General features: G+C 44.3%; 1 long non-coding RNA gene across 1 annotated transcript; it reads right to left on the bottom strand.

Moving 5' to 3' along the window:
* Positions 1 to 1362: 1362 nt before the first annotated feature.
* LOC141576030 (uncharacterized) lies at positions 1363 to 20668 on the bottom strand. Its single transcript, XR_012504220.1, has 3 exons — positions 20584 to 20668; positions 2497 to 2723; positions 1363 to 1634 (listed from the first exon to the last, which is right to left on the bottom strand). It is a non-coding gene; the product is annotated as an uncharacterized LOC141576030 (long non-coding RNA).
* Positions 20669 to 22179: the final 1511 nt, after the last annotated feature.

The following is a 22179-nucleotide window of genomic DNA, read 5'->3' as shown; positions in this document are numbered from 1 at the left end:
TTCAAAACCCAACAAATAAAATTATCCCAAGAGAAATCCTTATGACATGTTTGAGTTGTGTAAAAGGCAGATTTATTACTCTTCTCTGGATGATCTTGTGTCCAGGTGAAAAAAAAAAAATAAAGCACCCCATCTCATGGAGATAATAAAGCAAATGGCTAACTCAGTAAATTCAGGCCCTGAGCGTATGTGATAGAGGCAACATTTCACTTACTGACGAAGATCAACTAAGTGCCTGTTTTGTGTCCGATGCGTTAATCTCTCAATCACCCTGTGGACTAGGCACTGTTTTGCAGATGAAAATACTGAAGCATAAACTGGGACAAATTAGACAAACCAGATAAAATCAACACTTTTGGTAAGTTAATAGAAACTGTCTAATGTTCTTCATTCAATGAACATTTCTTGAACACCTACTATGTGCTATTGGGACCAAAAAGGTGAGGAAGATAGACATGGTCCCTCCCGCACAGACTTTACAGACATTTCAGCTGTAGGGGCCAGCCATCTCTAAACTGAGACACGTGTAGTGTGTCTTGTTCTGGGCGTGGCTCTGTGGACGACACAATTGGGCTGGGGGAGTTCAGGGAACAGCACACCTCACACGATAGTGAAAGGCCAGCCAACGTTGTGAGGGAACGGTCATTCTAATCTGCAGGAAAATTCAGATTCCAAGTCTCTTGAAACAGCCACCTGGGAGAAACATGATGAGAACAAAGCGGAGGCTGACCTAGGAATTGGGACGTTGACTTCAGCGCTGGACGCGACTACAGGGGTAGATAACCTAGATTTGACATTTTCAAACTCTGCTTCGAGATGTCCACACAGGCCCTTCTCAAAGTCCCTCATGACGGGGGACAGAGGACAAGAAACCAGGGACAAGACAGAAGAGGGCTCTGTGCTCCACTTTGATGAGAAAAATTCTATGATCTTTTTATATATTGATTTCTAATTATATTAATTTTCTATATTAATTTCATCCATAATTTCTATATTTTATAATTCATCTATAATTTCTATATTAATTTGGTATATAATTTCTATATTATGCTGATGTATACAATGTTAATTTTTATAAATAATATTACTGGAAGAGAGGACTTTACCACAGAAAAAAAAAGAAAGTAAAAATAGGATACCGTTTCAAAATCATTTATCTAGTCTAAGTACTCCCACGCAAACCCTTATATCTACTCCATCATTTTCTTCTGCTTGAGGCTGAAGACAAAAATGGCAATAATTAGATTAGTAAATGGTCAAGACAGGAATTTCAGATGTGACCATAATTAATGCAAATTGTCCTCCTTCAGCTCTTACTCAAGAATTAACTTCAATGTTGAGGAAGCCAAGAGGATCACACAGTTCAGGAGTCAAAGGTTTATTTACATCATTCTCAAGGAATTTCAAATTAGAGATGGGTCTGTAAGATAAAACCTCATTCAGGGAAGACCCGGGGAGAAGGCCGCTCCCTGCTACAAAGGAGGGCCTCCCACACGTACGAGTCATGGACCCCGGAGCATCAGCCGTCTTGTTCAGAAGCATCAGAGGAAACCAACCAGATCACCCTTCTTCACTTTCCAGAGAAGACCATCCACCATGTGAGCCAAAGCCATTCTGGATCCGAAGCGTCGCTACTGTTGGATAAAAAGGTGTTATCAAACCTGTGGAGAGGCTATCCAAGACCAAGGGGCAGTTTATCAAGATCAGGAAAGTCCTTTAATCATCTCAGCCCAGAAGCTTGAAGAAACCACACTCTTCGAGAGAGACACTGGCCCTTCTGGCAACAGGGAAATGGATACCTCCCGCAGCACTCTGCTCTGGAGACGCCCACACATATTGTCACTGTTGTTATCAATTCATTGTCTTGAGCTGTGATGACAATTTGATTCCCAAAGGCCACTGTTGAAAGGTTGGCGAGAGTCAGTGCTTGAATCTTGGTAGCACCTTGGCCAAGATAAGAATCAGAAACTAGAAAGAGGATGGGCTGTGGAACCAGGGGTGGGGCCCAGGAGCCCAGAAAGACCTTTCTGTCTGCTGCCTCAGGGTTTCTTTTGTCATTTTCTTCTGCTTCGCAGGAGCCAGCCCTTTCTCTAGGCAAACGTGCTTCCTTCCAGGCGGCAAGGGATCGCACAGAGCACGTGAGAAGCCACTGCCGATGGCGCTCAGGCTGCCCTCCCTTCTGCCTGGTGTGCTCCCATGAAAATGGGGTCCCCAGGGTTTGTGCAGATCCCAGGGGCTGCAGTTCTGGTCCATGGGAACCCTTTGCATGTGAGTGGACCTCCTGGACCCGGTGGACTCCACTTCCCTTTTCAGTATTCATAAAACCTAGTAGAAATTCTTACCTATCTGATACTTTCTCTAGGGGAACTAGATTACATGAAGGCTTTTAAAGTCTTTGTTAATAAGATGGAGTAAATAAAAAGAGTTGTCATGTGCCTCCATCACACTAATCACAGGAAAAGCCCGTTTTGTTCTTTATTCCTCTAATACCAGTACCTTATCAAGACTTCCTCTGCTGTGAGATTGGGATATGAACTCTGCAGACTCCTCAGGAGTGACTTGAGGACTGTGAACACAGTCCGAGAGCAAATTCCGCAAGAGCGCTGCTCTGCAGAAGTCACAGTCGATGGAACTCTTGAAAAAGTTGGTCAGAATGTGTCCATAGTTTCATGCGATGTCCGTGAGAGCTGCGATGCCATCCCCGGTGCCAACTCAGGAGTCTCCTGTTAATGATTAAAAACAGAATGAATCAAGGGCTACAGACAGTGATTTTGCTTACAGGGTCTACATCAGAAAAAAAAATCTGCAATAAAATAAATACCAATTTTCATGCGTGGACTCTGTCCAAAGAATTTTGATTCTGTTTTGAGAAATATTTGAAGTATGATCTGATCATTACACTTAAGGAGGAGCTGAAATCAATCTTAGTATCTTAAATGCAAGTTACAGATTTCTCTTATGTAAAAATAACATAAAATAGGGTAATCTCAGAGTGACAGTGTTTTGAATAGCTATTGGAGAATGAAATTTGAGGAACTGTGTCTGAATAACATCCCAGATAACCCATATCTTCATTGAGTTTTTGAATTCATAAAAGTGAATGACATTTACAAAATTCCATAGGAATGATACACAAAAAAATAGATAGCCCACCCTCCCGCTGAACTTTGGAAACGCTGTAAATGAAGATTATTTCAACAAGGCAAATCTCTGGAAAATTTTCAGTTGCTGGTTTGGTATTTGCATGTGTGCTTTTATTATGCCTTGTGCACCAGGTGAAAATGTGAGTAAATTTATGAATATCTTCATTTTAATGGCTTTCATATTTGTTTATGTTTTCACCTGAAAATTGCTTTGCTAAGAATGATGGTGATTAATTGAGGCTGGAAGTGAAAATGACCACGTGGTTACCTATAGTCTGTTTCATCATTATATTACATAAATATTCATTATTTTGTTACAGGCATACCGAGAGTATTGATGTGTGATTTTATTGTGTGGCTTTTAAAAAATTATATTTGTTTGACTTCAGATATGATCTTCTCTACATGGCTATTCTTTGAGCAGGTGTTCATTTAAGTGAGCTTCATTGTTTTTTGGGGTTTTTTTTTTTTTGCATAAAATTAAACTGCTAAAGCAAAAGACTCTAAAAACATTTGGCCTCAACATCCTATCTATGTTAATTACAGGCTTTTCAATAGGTTTAAACGCCGCTAACTCACATTTAACCAAAACAAATCTTTCAAGAATAAACATTAACCCAAACGCCAAACGTCTCCACACCAATTGCTTCTGGAAATTAAAATGCCCCCAAAACACAAATAAGACACATGTATGTGAATAAAGAAACATTTCCCACTATTTATGGGGGGAAATGATTTTTTAAAAAGTAGTGGCTAGCTATTGTCTGCTTCTCTGGAGAGCTTACTCATTTGATATTTTCATTAAATTTCAAAAAATAAATACTCATTAAATTTATTTTACAAGGACTTTGTAAAGGATTCTTTGTTTTGGTCTTTGAATCCAAATTACATATTCACAGAACCTAACTACAGTGTATCTTGAGCCATGTCACGGTGATGTCTTTACAACATTCACAGTGAAATAAGACATTCGGAATGTTTGATTAATCCTTGTGGACTTTCACAATCCATTTTCTCTACCCATTTTCTCTCATGTATGGGCTCCCAGAGTCCATTCCATTCAATTCAATTCCTTGAATTAATCAATCCAATTCAACACTTTGAATTAATCCATTTATTTGACTTGCTTGTAACTATGAAGCTTGGGTCTCAGTGAGGTCTGATTATTTTAAGAGGTCACTGGGTATTTGCCTCTTGACCTGAGAAGCGAGCTTGCTTTTTGCGTTGGGTGACGTGTAGCTCCTTCATCTCAGGCTACATGGCTTCTAGGAATTCGCTTGATCTGTTTTTGAGAAACGATCCAATTTAGAAGTTGATCTTTGTCTCAAACTGGTAAGAGAACCAGAGGATTTATTGCGATACCGCTTGTCATATTATGAAGATTCTCCTGAATTTCCATGATGAACGTGAAAAGCAAACAGGCAGCTGGACGTCATTTGGAGCCCGATGCTGGGCCCTGCTGGTGTTACTGAGTCCAAACTCCTGCTTACTGCACGACAGGCCAATACATCGGAAGACAAGGTTTTGGGGCAAGGAAGAGCAACAGCAGAGAAGATGGGGAACTAATGTCCTGGAGACCCATCTTGCCCAAGTCAGAATTCAGGCTCCTTTTATACTGAAAGGAGAGGAGGTGTGGTTGGTTGTTGCAAACTTCTTGGTGTCGGAATCCTTTGTTCTCACAGCTGCCCACGTGGGGCAGGTCATGGCATCCCTGTAAACCTCCAACAAGACAAATGTTATTTTCTATTCTGCAACTTTTTAATCTCTGTATGAATGGGAAAGTGTTATCCCCTTGAAGGTCAGAGCCTGGAGACTGGGCTCTCCTGTCTATTTTAGGCTCTAGGCAACATCCTTTTACAAGAGGTGCAGAACCAGCATGAATGAGCCCAGGAAACAGAGCCCAGGTTTAGAGCCAAAGGCACAGATCCAGTGTGGGGTCAGGTCTGTTCTTCCCTGTTACACCAGGATGCTCTGAAGGAGTTTTCTACAATCAGTATAGAGATGAGAGAATCAGAACTAGGCCCCTGATAAATCACAATGTCACAGACGTTGCAAAGCTGAGTGCCCCTCATCTGTGCTGAGAAGCAAACTACAAGGGCACACTCTCTGTCTGTTCAGTCTAGGAACCTGTAGTTCATGTGAACAAAGAGGATGGAGGCACCCTTGCTAGCTTTCAGGAAGACAGTTTCAGGAGTACCTTGGTTGTTGCCACTTATTTTGACGCTCATTGTTTTTAGGCAGGTGTCTAGCCCCTTCTTGCCAGACAGCCTGGCATTTTGTTTTATTTTTTATTGGGAAACACATTTTAACATCTGCAAGTCGTTTGTAACCAAGCGATCAGCATTGGGTTTTCCTGTATCTTCTGCCATTCTTCAACCCGTGACAAATACATTGATTTACCATGACACACTTCCAAAAACTTTCTCCCCTTGGAGACTTACAGCAAGTTCTACTAACAAAACGCATTCTTGCTGCTCTCAATATGCTGTCCCATAGAATACTGTTAAAGTTGGGGCCCAAAGAGTTATTTTAACTGGAATAGACACTAACAATTTGCCTCACTAGAGAAATCACTTTTCAGTGGTTTCCAGTTTAGGGTTTATTATAGGCTTACTTATAGTTTTCATGACTCTGTAAAATAAAAAAAATAGACATTTTGGGTTTTTTTTCATTCTAATAACTTTAAAAATTTCTCTTCAGTGTGCGTCTAACTGACTTTGTGGTTTGGGACTGAGAATAACCCATCAGGTCAGGAAAGTTATAGGAACAAGATGCCTTTTTCAAAACAGCCAATTGGGAAGAGCAAATGTGGAGGCTGGATCTCATGCCAAGCGGTGGGGCAACTTTCTTCTCAGCATCTCTCTTCATGCAACCTGTATCCAAGTGTGTCCTGGTTTTCAATGTAGTTATAGAGTTCAGGGTCACAGGAGATGAGGAAAAAAATACATAGAAAATAGGTATCAGAGAAAGACAACACTGACATGCAAATAATTACAGCTGAAACTGGGCCAAAAAGGCAAGAAAAGAACCATGAAGTTCTTTGCAGGGGAGTGAACGAGGAATGGTCAGATACTGGAGGTGATGTGTCTTTTTATACAGGGTCTGGAAAAGGTCAAGCATAAAGCAGTAAGAAAAACAAAAAAGGGCATAAAGAAAGCACTTACATCAGAGATGAGATTTGGTCAAAGAAATCAACGGCTAATGTCCAGAACCATGAGAAGGAACTCGTCAGGCTATGAATGTAGGAGGGAAAGGACCGGTGCTGGGGTGGGAGGGGCAGGCGTCCAAGCTGAGACATGGGAAGCACGTGCTTGGAGCTTAGAGGCCTCAGGAAGTTGGGGGTTTACAGGGGGGCTAGACGAAGGAAGCCTAGAAGCCCAAGTTCTTCAATTTGTGTATTTAGTTGCACCCCAATACTTCACTTTTTCTAAGCGGTTTCATCTTTTTCTAAGTAGTTTTAACCCAACTACTGGGTTAGTGTTGACTCCCTCTATCTCCCCTTTCCATTTGGGTTTAGATAAGGAGAAAACAAGGACAGTAAAAAAAAAAGTGCAGATCATGAATCTTCTTTGATGTCCCCCCATGAAAAAGAACACGATTAGACCTACGACCAGCCAGCTTAATCCCTTGAGTGTTTGGCTGCGCTGTACTGAATTTGCCATGCACTGAAAGAGTGCGGTTAATATCTCACCGCAGTTTTCCTGGTCATCGCGACTACGGATCGGCAGAGTGACACTGCTGACGTCAGCTTCAGAGCTCTAGCTCAGAGGGCTCTAAGAACACGATGTCCAGGTGTCCCAAACTAAACTGGAACTTGGCAGATATTTCTGATAAGAAACTGTCTTTTTTAATAATTCCAAGCATATAATGGCAAAATGAATAATCATGTGGACGTAAAGTTAAATTATAAAACTTACAATTAAATTATAAAGTGAGTTAAATGATAAAGACTTCTCTCTCCCTCTCTCACTGTGTAAATGTCTAGATCTATCTATCTATATAATTAAACTCGACTTCTTTTTCTCCCAGTCGGGAGCAGACCAACAGGATTATAAAAAATTCCAGCCAAGAAAGAGTCAGTCGCAGCATTTTTGTTAATAATGCCAAACGCACTTGCCCAAAGGACAGGAGAATGCTTTCCAGCCATAAATCTTTCTACCATATAGTGAAGCTGAAATTCTTCCTTCTGTCATGGTGGCACCAAATGCAAGGAGGAGTCTGATTGCATCCGCCTTGACCACATAAAGGTGCTGCTTCTACTTCTTTTGTGTTTTTGAAGCAATCTATTTCAGTTGGTCAGAGCTATCTCGTAGGGCTGTGAAAAAAAATCATATCAAGGCACCTTGAATTCTACTGGTCACATCTACTATTGAAAAATGTGTGGACCCCCTACCCCACCCCACAAGCTCTTAGAACAGAATGAACAAAGGCTCTTTGGATTTGCCACTGACATTTATTGCTTCTCTGTGGTTTCTGGAAGAGAGGAAGTGTGAGGATCAGAGAGGTTTTGTAAACTCTGTATTACAGGAATCCACTTGCAGTCTCCTAACTAAACTCGATATAACTAATGCTACATTTTTCTATGGGTCAAATTTTTGTAGCATTAAACTTGATACATCAAGAATTACTCTGCCCATCTCTGCCTCCTCAGCTCATTTCCAGGGTCTCTGTTTAGGTACAAGGGAAGATAGCAGATAGTGTTCCCATTCGGTGTGTGAAAATTTCTGCAACCAAACCAGTCAAGAACCACCTTCTGTCAATTCCATCAAAAGATCATTAACCAAATTTCACTCTTACCTGAGCCAGGGTTTGCTTATCTTTGCTTACGATTCCGGCCAAACTGAAACCTGGATTGCCCTGCCCAGGCTCATCAGAAGTCAAAGCTAAATTCCAATTCTTACGCATTGGTTGTTGATTGAATAATTAGGCACGAACTCACCCCCGTGAACACGCTGGGGGATGAACTAAGAGGAAAGGTGAACATAGGAGGGAAAAATAGAAGAGAAATGATTATGAAACTTCATTTCAATTTGAAATCATCAACACCTGGTGCTGGGAGAAATATTGAGGAAATGATGTGCACATGCTTTTGTAGTAAGAGGTAGTAATGGGGTCATCAGGGCTGCCCAGGAGCAGGGGAGACCAGATGCCTGGGGATGGCTTTTCACCATGCTCTCCCCTACTAGTCCCTCTCTTCTCAACACTCAGCAGGGCCTCAGACTTGGATGCTCTTATTGGATTTTGTATCATCTTTAGGTTTCATGTTGACTATGAGTTGACTATGAGAGGGCCTGTCTGCCCTGTAAAACTGTAAGCTCACTGAGTAGGAAACACGCTTTGTTCAATGCAGTGTTGCTTGCAGTGACAAGCACAGGACTCTGCACATGCTAAATACAAAAAAAAAAAAAAAAAAGGAAAAAGGGAAAAAAATGAATTAGGCATACACATGTAAATATTGATGACAAATATAATCCACCAATGAAATTTTAAATGAAAAAAATTTGAAACTTTACATGAAAAAAGATAAATTGTTACATGAGTTCCATTTCTCTTTAATTCTTTAGTGCAAATACTGATCCAAGGTTACAATAAAAATTTTGGTCTTCAATGTTCACTTTTTAGTGAGTTTTCGAACATTGCTTAAATAAAATGTTCAGCTGGCCTTGCCATTTTATTTGAGGAAAACGATGAGTGATGGGTGGAAATTGTTCTGAGGAGTCTGTTGGGTGGGCTATTTACCCATAGTTCCCATGGGCCAGACTGTACCCATGCGTGGTGGGTGCCCATGTGTGTCCCACCAGCTGAGAAGCTTCTCAGTGCAAGAATGAATGGGCCCTTGCAACAGGAACTTTTCCTTTTAGGTCGATATGTGAGCATTTTATAGTAGTTCAAAGATTTCTGGGGATGAAAAGAACTCAAGAGATCTGAAGCGTGCTGCCATTTCTTAGATAAGAATCATAACGAAAATCATCTCAGGAAGACTTTAGCTTATTAAAATATAAGTGTAGTGAAATCTGGAATTACCCGCCATCCTTCTGTTGTCGCTAACCGAGTCAACACGAACTGGATTACTTCTTCAGACTTCTCTCTGGACCATGAGGCAGTGAGAGGGGACCCATGAGCAGGGACACAGAGCAGAGCCCAGCCTTGCCACTCACTATTCAGGGATGGAGTTTCTCTTGAGCACATCCTTTCTATAGGAAGGTATTTGCTGAGACCATCCAGGGGGTTCTAGAGCTGAGGCAATGCAGGGCAGTATCTGATTTTGTAATCTGAGTTCAGACTCCCCTCATGGGCATTTTGGTCTTTACCAAGACTTGGATTGTCTTGCTGGACCAGTGAAGTAATGAAGTGAATATTCTTGATCTGCCATCTGTGAAAACTGAGAGGTGGTTTGGAATAGAGAGAGATTTCTCTAGCTCTTTTGTGGAGGAAAGGAAAAGAGAAGGCATTGAATACCTACTCTGTGCCAGCAACAGTCACCTCATTTAATTCTTAACTCAAGCTTGGGAAGTAGATTTCTTCAATTCCTTCATTCATCCATTTATTAAACAAGTGTTTAGTGAGTTCCTACTATGTGCTGGGCATCATGTAAAGTGCTGGAACTCAGTGCTCCTTGTTTTCTCAGACCTCATAGTCTTGTGTACTTCATTGTTCACAGAACTTTAATCAAATTTTAATTAATTTGGCACATAGAATATTTTCCAATTATTAATACATGGGAAGATAATTAATAAAATTTCTAGCAGGTAGGGTGGAAGAAAGATCAAATGATCTGTTTTCTCCACATTTCTACATAGATTATGAAAATAAAGCACAAAAACCAACTTCTGTTTTTTTTATTTTTAAAATTTTACTTTTTATTTTGAAATGAAATCTATTTTATAGAGATAGCAAATTCTCTGATTTTTTTAACTGCCCGTAGTGGGCCTGGCTGTCACCACTGCTACCCGAGAATCACTGGCTTCTGAGACCTGCCCTTCGTCGTTCTCCAGTGAACTTTATTTCCAGATCAGCCTATCTGTTTCACGGGACTGATCTCCTTCCAGACTTCAGATGGGAAATGTCAGCCCTCCTGTCAACATCCTTGACATTTAAATTCCTGGGATACCAGAGATAGTCAGAGAGAGCAGTCGGAGTTGGCCGTGTGCACACATTACCCCCAAACGCCATGGGGAAGAGGCTGAGGGGGTACTTCTCACCTACTGGTGAATAGCAAGAGAGGCCAATAAAAATGTTCTACCAATCAGGACTCGTTTCCTTGCTGAAGGGTTTAGTGGCCACATACAAAACAGAAAGAGGTAAGATGGATCATTTATTTGGTAATATTTTTGATCATTTATCAAAACTTGGTAAAATATCTATAGCAACATTCAGTTGATGTTTTTCAATCCAGAAGCGTGAGAAAGGCATTTCCGTGATCCTAGATGTAGGGCCTGGCCAGACATTCTGGGCTTCGGAGCTTCCGGGCTTCTTCAACAAAAGGACATCAAATTTACTGATATGACAAAGGCCACATTTGCCCTTTTTGGTGTCCTCGGTGTGTCACTCTCTGAAGAGGCGTCTTTGCAGAGCGAGCCCTTCAGCCCGGCCCTGGGGCCGCCAGCACCGAAGTGTGACTTTCGTGTCTTATGATCCTCCCCGATCATCATATCGCAACGTGTGAACCCATCTGTGACTTCGTGTGCCTGAGTGCCCCACTGCTGACTCAGAAGGAATGTTCGAGGAGGTTTGCTATGTCATGAAGAATCAGCCCCATTCTGGCCAGCGAGCAGGGGTGAATGCTTTGATGTGATTAGCGAGGACTGACTATAATTTGCTGAGGGCTAAAATTAAGCTTGGCAACAGCCTACAGGGGCAGAAGGATTTGTCCCGCTGACCAAGGGGCCGCCCGGTGACACGCAGACAGGCAGGAAACAGGTGAAGCAGAACTGGGAAAGATGCCATGAGGGAACTGATATGAAAAATGTCGCCGATGAGCGTGTGAAGGGCTTCCGAGGCGAGGGCGGTGATCTCAGCGTGCAGTATTATGAAAAGGCTCCGAGGGGAGGGAGCGGTTTTCCCAGGAGACCGGGCTCTGAAGAGGCTGCCGAAGAGATACTGAATTTGTCACAGCAAGAGTAATCAGTCTGCTGGCATTTGGACTCTAGTGACAGGGATGAAAATGGGATTCTGTGGAAGATGTATCAGAGCCGACAGGCAGGGGCTGGGCTGTAACCAAACTGAGACCGTTTGCTGCAGAAAATGAAATGGCCAATAATTGTTCCAAACCGATCCTACAGCTGTGTGGGGAACGTGGGGTGCTCATCGGAAAGTGGGGTGCACTTGGATGCCACCGTGTCACCTCTGAGTGGCTGCTGGGGGCCCTGGCGAGAACGCTGGGGAACGGCTGCATGATTAGTGGCCAGAGGGAGACAGTGACTTTTGTGTCTGTGTGGCCGTTGGACCCTGCACACAGCTTGCTTTTTCTTTTCCAACTTAGTGTGACCTCCTTGTGCTGCACAGAGATTGGAGGGGATTCAGATGAACCATGGGTGAGAAGGTTTTACTTGGTGACAGAACTCAGCAGAGCTCTGTTGGCTAAAAATAGAGTGTGAGCAGCAGTTCAGCTGAGGCCAGCCTGTGTGTGACTTCAGGACTCCTATGTATCAACAGGTTGTGACTTGGTCTAGTGGGGCAAATCTGATCCATCCTTGTTGGCGTGTCAGCCAGAGAAGGCCCACCTCACACGGGGCACTGGATCGTGGTAACACCGATAGTTCCTGCAGTCCCCAGGCAGGTGCCAGAGCAGTCCAGGGACATCGTGAAATCAGGCAGTGCTCCGGCGAGGAAGGAAGGGGGCAGGAGTCGGTGGTGATGACACAGGCTCCCTGAGCTGCCCCGGGTCAGACACAAACGACAGCTCGACTCCTTCTCACCTATCACCGGAACTGGATTTCCTCTGATCTCATTTTCCATATGAATAATGTGTGCGGAAACCGGCATTCTGAGACCACCTGCTCAATCCAATCTCAGGGAGCTTCTAACAGGCACTCAGTGGGAACGGAGCCTCTTTCAGGGGCAGAGAGATCACATCTTAGAGGGAAATAAATGCTTAATGGGAAACATAGCCTGAGGCTGCTGGGGTCTGGGGAATACAAGGTCTGGGGAGGATGCTTGAATGAGTCCACACACACACACACACATGTCTTTCTCCAAAGCTGTTTAAGAGTTCACACAGACCTCTGGGAGCTGGCAGTCACATGGAGAGCACCCGGATCTGATCTGGGGAGCTACCTTAAAGATCATTTAAAGATCAAGTCAATGAAAGAAAGCTCGCCAAAGACAGGGCACATCCGTGGCCCAAGTAGAGAAAAAGGAGAAGGCCATCTGCAGACAGACATGCGGGTCTGTTAGGGAAGAGAGGGCCAGGAGCCAGCACTTAAGAGAACAAATGACGCCTTTCAGGCAGCGGAAGGCCGGGGCAGAGTCAGTGGCTGACGGCGGGGCCGCGTGGCCAGGCCCGGCCGCCGTCAGCCCGGGGCTGCGCTCGGCGGGAGCGCGGTCACTGAACCCCGTGGACTTTTCTGAGCGTAAACCCTACACACACGCGAAGACAAGGGCGTTGTCCCGAGACCTCTTTAGAAAACAGTGCTGCCTGATTATCAACGAAGGAAGACGGTGTTTTTAGTAAGTGTGTGTAGTATTTTTAATCAGTGTTCGGATACTGCGTAGGCCTCTCTGTTCGAATAGCTTCTTTCATCCTTTCCAAGGCGCGCCCTGCCCGCAATCCTACGTGAACAACGGTACAGAGACACTTACGAGGTGACCGCCTTCTTGACTCATCCCAGAAAACCTGTCATAGACATTCGAGGGCAATGCTGTGTCTTTAAAGTGACAGGAGCTCATTTTTCTAGGAAAATAGATCCTTAGTAAAAAAAAAAAAACCAACAACACAAACCCCTGTCCTCACACAGCTGATATTTCCAGTCCTTATTTGCTGGGGAGAAGATCTCTGGTTGGTTCCCGCAGAAATATGCCAGAGAGAACAGAAATCTTGCATGTGCTAAATCCGGGTCCCAGAGAGAAACATTACCACCATTCATTAGTTTTCATCTTTTTCTTTTATTCCCTTTTAATTGTTCTTGGGTTGTTTTTTGTTTAGGCTATTTATGACAAACAGGAATTCCATCGTCTACAAGCTGAGCGTGTTAAGAGCTCTTTGCTGTAAAATGCCACACAGGGGAAAGAAAAATGAAAAATTAGATCTTCTAGAAGTTGCCCCACCTTTCCTGGGCACATGGTCATGCAGAGGTGGGCCGTTTGCTGCCCTGGCTTTATACCTCTGTCCCGCCCCCACTACAGGAGGGCTGTCTGCCCCCCACCCCCGCCACCACGACCCCCGAGAAATGACTTGGTGCAGATGTGCCCTGTGCCACTCAGATCTCAAGAGGGTGAGGACACAGGGCCAGCTGCCTGGGTGTGTCCTGCCTCCAACTCAATGTGTGACCAAGGACAGTTTAGTCTTCCTGGACCTGGTGTCTCCATCCACGGCCAGGGGACGGCATTAGCACTGACCTCCTACGGCTGCTGCTGGGAGAGCTCTCAGGGTTAATGAGCACCCGCAGGTGTGCGGCTGGGTTCCCTGCTGCCTCTACCATCATTTTACCACTGGTCGGTGTCTCCCTTAACTGCTGATTTGTATTTACGGCATCCCTTCCGTTAATTTCCCGGAGCTCGGGGGTAGCTTTTTGGCCCACGGCTCTGTTTCTTTTCCTTGGGAGTGTGTGTTGTGCAGAACAGGAGTGCTGCTACTGAAATAAAACAGAACGTCAAAGCTGACAAACAGCTGCTCGTTTGTTGAAGATGTAGCATTAACCACCCCAGCAAATAGCTGGTCAAAGGTCCCCCGTCAGGGCCAGATTTCACTCTCCAGTTTCATGAGTGAGGGTTTTGCTGATAAACCACAGCTAAGTCAGAATGCGGGTATTTGCATAAACACACTCAGCCCCTCTCACGTGTGGAAGACGGCTTCTAAGAGCTGGAAGAGCATCTAAGTAAACTTTCTAGAGCAAGCAGACCCCAAGCCACCGAGACGCACCTGTGCCCTCCGAACTCAGCCCTCATGTAGGTGCTGCGGTTGCCACAGTTCTTTCTTCTTGGCAAAGAATCGGCTGAACAGAGAAAGGATTATGAAGTCCCAACCAAGTCTGTAAAGCCAGCACTGTCAAGTCAGAGCGTGGGTGACCAGCGCATCCTCGGAGGCCGCTCTGGCAGAGGCTGGGAGGCGGGACCGCTGACTCTGGCCTCTCCGGACACCCGGGGTCAGTTTCCTCTGCTGGAAGAGGTACCAGGTCTCCTGCCTGCTACTCCATCTCTGGTTAAGAACTACCCACCGAGACCAACTGGTTTTCAGCCTTAGTTATGTCCCTCACCAGCTGAGGGGGTGTGGATCGGTTATTTACCCCCTCTTAGGTTCCTAAATCTGTGAAACAGTGCTGTCTAATGCACAGTGTTGTTGAGATGAGTCAAGGTAACACAGGTAAACAGCCAAGTGCCTTTGCAGGGACGCCTACAATGCAAGTTTCACTTCCCATGTAGTCAGTTTCCTCCTGGCAGAAATGAGGCTTTGATTTATTCCAGATTTGCCCCAGATCAACGTTGATATTTCTATACCTCAACTGACAGAATTTTACCAGTTAGGGCTGGTTGACTAAGTTAATACTCTGCAAAGTCTGTTTACCTCCCCTGCATTTTCTGGAAAGTCAGAGGGCAGGATTCTCAGTATCAGGGTAGATGTGAGCTTTCAGGCCATCAGCTTGTAACAAATTATGTCCGACACAAGTATGGTAATTTTGTGACAATTGTTACTCTGCTGGAAGTTGAGATGAGACAACCAAGTATGTAATTTTCGTGTTTCAACTTTTGTGCACCACCTTATTATCTTTAAATAGAAAATAATGTACCAGCAAAATGGCGAGTTGCTCTTTTTTTAATCTCCACTCTTTTTCTGTGCAGTCTCTTCAAACCTCTCAGCCTTCAAGCTGTCTGCCAAATGCTGCTTTCAAATATTAAGGGCCAAAGTTTCAACTGGCCTTCTTTCCCTCGCCTCCTGTTATTTACAGGTGCTGTTTCTAAATGCAAAAATTCCAATTTACTAGTGTAATTACCCAATTTATATGCACAAAGGTGGGTGCCACTCACAAAAATTAACGCCACAGGGGAGGCCAGTTCCCACGTGATTCTCACTTGACAAATTCAGGCCTGGCCGGAACCCCCACTGGCTAGATCATTCTACCTCTGCCATGTTTCTTCATTTTACAGCAGCACCATGATGGGGTCCTGATCTGGTGCCCACAGAGGGATCCGGTTTGATATGTAGGCAGTGGGGATCTTTGGTGGGTTCTTGCAGAGGGTGAGACGATGGAACTGGAATTTTTGTAAAATGGATTTGTTCCCCTGTGCAGGGTGACAGGTGGATCCTGTGGCCTGGAGGCACCCGAGGAGGCTGTCATCAGTGCAGCCATGTGGGCTGGAGCCATGGCCTGGGGATCTGGAGAGGTGTGCCTCTGGGAGGTGGGGGGTGGGTAAATAAGGTTGGTGATGGCTTAATAGTCACGTGACCGAGATGACTCTAAGAGTCTCAAGTTGCCCAAGAAAATAACACAGGTCTTTGACTGGAGGGGGAGGTGATTTAATAAACAGTAAACTTGATAAGGACATGGTCTTTGGGCAGGGACCACCTCTCCTCCATTCCTGTGTTCGCTGTAGGTTTTTTTTTTTTTTTTTGATAATTGATTATTTTATTTTTTTTTCAAGATAGCTAACATTTCCATCATTTGCACCCCAAGAGGTGCAAATTTCCAATTTCCAATTTATCGCTTCCTATCCTCTTCCCCCCTGGTAACCATAAGTTTGTTTTCTATGTCAGTGAGTCTGTTTCTGTTTTGCAGATAAGTTAGTCTTTTTTTTTTTTTTTCAGATTCCACATATAAGTGATATATCATGTGGTATTTTTCTTTCTCTTTCTGGCTTACTTCACTTATAATGACAATCTCCAGGTCATTTCATGTTGCTGCAAATGGCATTATTTTATCCTTTTTTATGACTGAGTAGTATTTCATTGTATATACACACCACAACTTCCTTATCCAGTCATCTGTCGATTTGGATTGTCTATGGCCATACCATCCTGAATATGCCCCATCTCACCTGCAGCATTTAAATGGTGTTCTGACCGGAGTACATAGATGCTCAATAAAAACTCAGATGGCTAATTGACTGAGTGACCTGGGAACATTAGAATAATATAATCATAAGACAAAGCAGGGCCAGGATGGCTGGTTCCAGGTTTTGTTACTGAAGGTTTACACAACTGACAAATGTTAACAGTAGAAGATGGCCAGTTAACAGAAGATATGCCAGATAAGCCCATTCAAGAAACCTGAAGGACTTCTGTTTCTCTTCCTTCCTTGATCTGCTGTCTGTGTGTATCTGGGTTGCTGGCTCCCCGCCCCCCACGCTACTCTTCCAGGAACAGCAAGAGAACGCAGGAGTCAGGGTCTCTGAACCCAGGCTGGTTCAGCTGCCATAGGAGGCTGGAGGGAACCCATGTCACCGGGAGCCACTTAGACCGAACATTGTAAAGTCACACTCATGAAGCCCCGTGAGAGCAGAGGCTCCGTGTCCCCCGAGCACGGCTCTGCATCTGGTCTGGGCTCGCTGGTGTCCAGGGATGGCAGGGAACCTGGAAGCTCATCCAATGACAACCAAGTGGACACCACAAGCCCTGAAGTTATGCAACACTCATCTCTGCCCTGTGTTCACATCTATTAAAAGCTGCCTGATATGAGAGTAAGTTCTATCTTTGGACCCGGCCGGCTTTTTTAAGTTCCTAAAATGACTTGCTGTTTAGGTAGGCAAGTACCCAAAGACTGAGCCTGGAAATGACCACAAAGCCTGGACTTGCTTTTTCCGTGGCCTGCAGAGAGGAAATCTCTTTTTTTCTTCCCTCTTCTCTCTCCCTCCTCCCTCTCTCTTTTTCCTTTCATTTCAGCACCATGTGGGCCTAGGGCTGCTCATTTATTACTCGATCTGTGTACATCCAACATCAAATGATCCATGGTTTCCCTGTCGGCTTTCAGGAGACAATTCCACTAAGACCCCCCTGACATCCATAGCATATTTAACAGGCTAACTGAACACTAACTTCCTTGGCTTCTGGATTCCTTTTGATTTGCTTTATCTTTTTTCATCAGCTTAGGAGATTTTTCAGCCATGGTCTTTTCTGATTCTTCCTGATGCTCAGAGTCAGTGGGCGCCCTGGGCACCTTTAGGAGGGAGCTCGGGAGTGAGAGAGGTAGTGTTCAAAGGTCAGAATGTGCCCTTTCTGCTCTGGCAAGACACAGATGTCCGCATGACTGGCGCTGCGGCAAGCAGGCCCCTCCACTGGCCTGTGTATCTTCACGGGTCACGTTTGAGGAAGTCTTTCTTCCCAGACCCTGTCTCCTGATAGGGAAAGTGAATTCCAAACCCGAGGCCAAAGCTTTGAAAGGTTATGGGAAAAATAAATACTTGAGTGTCCACAAAGAATCCTTTCTTGTTACAAGACAAATAAATCTATTAATAAAATAAAAATTGTCGTGCAAAGATTTCTTCGAAGAAAGACAATAAAAATGACAAGGTGCTTTGCACAGAGGCCTCCAGTCCCTGGTAAATGTCCTGAGTCACTGAAAATGCTGTGTTAACCCCAGGGTAAATTGCCTGTCGGACACGAGACCATCAGTCGTGGGCTCTGGGGAGGAGGGTTTGGGCTGAGGGGTTCGCAGCTCACGCAAAAGCCAGGGGCTCTCAGTGCCCCTGCCTCAGGGCTCCCTCCTTTGCTTCTGGAAGGAAGGGATTGGATTGAAATGATTGGCGGGCCCTGGTGGCACCTGATCTGTAAACAAAATTTAGGGTCGCCAGTACCTCTGGCATCTTTTTTTGGCTCTAACAACCAGAAAGCTTATTTTTTACGTTGAGAACTCTAGATGGGTGATACACGAGATGTTAAATACCTACTCTCCCCTTTTCCCCTTTCACCGCTTCCTTTACCTCCTCCTCCCCTTCAGGTAGAGGGATGTTTGAAACTGGTAAATGTTTCAAAGGTGGTATTAAGGGATTCATAACCTGGAATCTTAAATTCCATAGGTCTGGAAGTATCTCCAGATACTTCTACACCTGTAGAAAGGCGTAGGCTCCTTTGAGACAGCAGGGGTTTGCACTTTTTAAAATCGTACAATTAGGACTCGAGGAAATGTCTTCACTGAATGATTACAAACAAACCTTCCTCTGTGAAACTGAAATCTTTTAGGTGCATATTTATTTTCTAACTATAATATATGTTCATTGTAGAAATGGCAGATGCAGATGATTATAGAGAAGAACCTTTCAATAGAACCATTCATAATCCTACCACCTTTGACTATTTCGGCGGTCTGGCAAAAAAATGCACATCTTCATCCACAAGGTAACTACACTGGCACCACATTCAATATACAATTACATGCCCACCTTTTTCCATGTAACATTTTTTATCTTGAGCGTTTACCGTTAACATTAACTGTATATCGGAAATGTGGTTTTTGAAGACTGAACAGATTCGTATCTTATGGATCTCCAAAAATTAATTAATAATACTTATTCATTTAAGTAATTAATTTAATACTAATACTTCATTGTACTCCACTTAGAGCTTCCAAGTTTTATTCGTTGTAAGTAACCCTCAGTGAACAACCGTGTGTGTTTGTGTGTCAATAGCTAGATAAATAGATGATTTTCTTGGAATAAAGTCTAGTAGGAGAATTTCTAGGTCAAAGATTGGGAGCACTTCGCCATCCCAGCCTGGATCCTAGGTCAGACTTTCAGAGCCACCCCTGAAGGCAGTTGCTGATTAGAAGCCAGTTTTCTTTGGCGAGAGTGGACCATCCTAGTGGACAACTCCAGTGTATGGTAGGTACCATCCCGACTGGCAGACTCTGGTCTCTGTGAGCTTGGCAGCCATGGGCTCCATCCTGGGCTCATTTTACCTCCACCTGCCCAGCGTTCATCATGGGCCCTGGATGATGGCCCAGCCATCCTCAGTGAGCCCTCACAGCAGAGGGAACAGTGCTGGCCACTGAGATGCTGCCTGGAGACACCAGCTCCTTGCAGACGGCTGTGTGCTCGCCCGGCTCACCAGCTGCCCCCGGAGAGCCAAGTGAACTGCTCACCCCTCAAACGGCCTTCCTATCTGTGTGAGGGAGTGTGATAATGAATGTCTCCTAGATGAAGCAATTAATCTTTAGAAAAATAAGAACTAACGTGGGAAGAGAGTCTGTAGAAGAGGCTGTCTTCTATTTTTGGCAAAACGTGAGCATCTACAGATAAATTGCTGCCTCCAGCACATTCAGATTTTACCACCTGTGAATTTAATTGAGTCGGTACCTAAGTACCAATTTAGGTAATATGCTCATTTATAAAGTTGGTGCCTGCGATTTATCCTTACAACAAAGAGCAGTTGGTTTTCTTTGGATTTTCAAAGCTAAAAACATGGTTATCTTATTTTAGGCTCATTGAAAGTGTAAAAGAGGACAAGTGACCCAGGGTCATTGGTCACTTTGTACAAACATCTGTTTTCCTCTGGGTCACAAAGAGAAGTAGCCTCCCTGTTTTCAATTATGACATTAATCTCGGGGCTGCAGGGAGTCCCCACTCCAGCGGCTGTCAGTCCCCCGGCTGCCCTCCAACAGCAGCTCTGAAATGGCAGCCTGTGGGGAGCCCAGGTTTATCGACAACACAGATGAGGAGAAGGATGTGTTTGGGAGTGAGGCAGTTGGCAACGTCCGTGTAAAGAATGTACAGGTGTTTAATGGTTCCGATTGCACTCTGCACGCACACGGGGGGCACCTGCATGGTGCAGAGAGCACTGTTCCGCTTTGGCAAACTGACTCCGCCATGTCCCTCTGCAGTTTGAGTTGGAGGGTGACGGATTCTGACTGGCCCCCTGTGAAGCCAGCATCTCCTTCATCCCCTCCTCAGAGCCTAGCACTTGGCCAAGCCCATGGGGAACCCATGGAAATGACCTTAAATAACAGATATTTCCCACAGCATTCAGATTCGTACTAGGACAAAAAACCTGGGAAGAGGGGCTTCCACCTGTCCTGTCACCAAGTTTGTTCCCTTTAGTAAGTATATGTATTAAAATTGGGGGGAGGAGGGTACAGCTCAGTGGTATAGAGCACATGCTTAGCATGCACGAGGTCCTGGGTTCAATCAATAAGTAAATAAATAAACGTAATTACCCCCCCCAAAACTAAAACAAAACAAAACAAAAATAAAATTAAAAAAAAAATAAAATAGAATTGAAGCGAGAACACACTTTATAAAAAATATGTGCATTACAAGTTATCTTTCTGTAAAACGTCACATAGAATCCTCTTACCTATCGGCACTGAATCAAAGAGCTGCAGTGGAACTGGAGAGATGTTCTCTGCTCTTCTGCCTTTTTCAGTAAGTGAAGGACCAAGTCACCCAGGACAGACTGTTGCAAAAAAGCATGTGACAGCTCAGTGTTACAGCTCGGCGTGACAGCTCAGTTGTGACAGCAACCTGGATCCAGGCGAGAGACCAAGCAGCACTCAGAGAGTTGTAGAACGCAGGTTTATTACACTAGCGGGCCCAGAGGCGTTAATACTCCAAACTCTGGACCCCATCTGTAGGTTTACACAGGCTTCTTTAGGCTGCCAGTCTAGACTTTGCAACATTTTGTAACATCATATGCAAATAAGGTATAACAGAGGTGACTAATTAGGAACAAGCTTTGTAGAAATGGACCAATGGAGTGAGAGAAATAACCAATCAGGAGTGAGCTCCATGCAAATAAAACACTACAAATGGACCAAACAGGAGGGAGTTCAGGGAACCAATAGAATCTTAGGGGTCAGTTCTACTTTCCTAGAAGTAAGCCCTTTCAGAGGCAAAAAGTGAGACAGAGCCTCTGGGCCAGGGAACCGGATGGTGCTGGCAGGAGAGTAGCGGCCCTGCCTGGGGGTCCTGCCGGTCTTTTTTAATGGGGCTTCCCCCCTCAAGACCAAGCTTCTATTTTGTCCTTAAAGTCCCCCTCAATGATACCAAATATGGCCAAGTGTGGGAGGAAATGGGCTCTCTATATCCTGCAGTTGTAAGTTGGGACTTCCAGCACTGTCAGTAATAGAAAACAATGAAAAACAGCTGAAACACCTGCCATAAGGGAATAAACTCTTGAGATCCATATCATGGACCACTTTGCCAAGGGTGGCTCAATACATACGACTTGGAAAGATAAGCAAGGTGAACATTTTTGAAATGAAAAATGATAAATACAGAATAAGGTGTACAGTAGGGTAGTATCCAACATATATAAACAGAATGCTACCCACCAGCTTGCACACTGTGTGTGTGCGCGTGCATGCATGGCAGTGAAAGGCCTGGGAGAGCACAGAGGAAATCAGCCATTGTGTTACATGCCGTTTTGAAATAGAAATGAGGTGTGGTGGTGTAGAGTGTGGTCTAGGGGAACCTTGGCTTTGTTTGCAATGTTTAAAATCTGGATGACTAGCGTTTGTTTATTGCTTGTATATTGAATTCATTTATTTATTGCTTTTAATTTATTTTCAATATTGCACTGTTACTTCATTATAGGATTTGCATATTATGTTTTTATTTCTTCATTACTTATGTATTTTAAAAAGGTAGAAGAAAATCTCTTCAGAGCCAGGTACACAGCAAGCGCTCCCCAGGGGTCGTCACAGAGATCACCAAATGTCGGTACGCCATTTCAGTGTCTTGTATCCTGACCTTCTTCCTTCCGTCCAGTCGGAATCTTTCCCATTTTTAATGAGTTTATTCTTATTTTTTTCTGGGTTTTGCCCTCCTTTTGGGCGTTTTGAAAAATCAGAGAATGTGTCAGCATTTCCTGTAGGTTGTCAGACACTCTCCTCCTCTGCCCCCCACCCAGGCCTCCTGCCTTAAACGTGAGCCCCACTTCCCCTTCTCCCTG

The sequence above is a fragment of the Camelus bactrianus genome, chromosome 35, assembly GCF_048773025.1.
Source record: "Camelus bactrianus isolate YW-2024 breed Bactrian camel chromosome 35, ASM4877302v1, whole genome shotgun sequence".
Classification (NCBI taxonomy): Eukaryota; Metazoa; Chordata; class Mammalia; order Artiodactyla; family Camelidae; genus Camelus; species Camelus bactrianus.
Note: the sequence above shows the minus strand (reverse complement) of the source record. Positions and strands in the feature narration are given on the sequence as shown.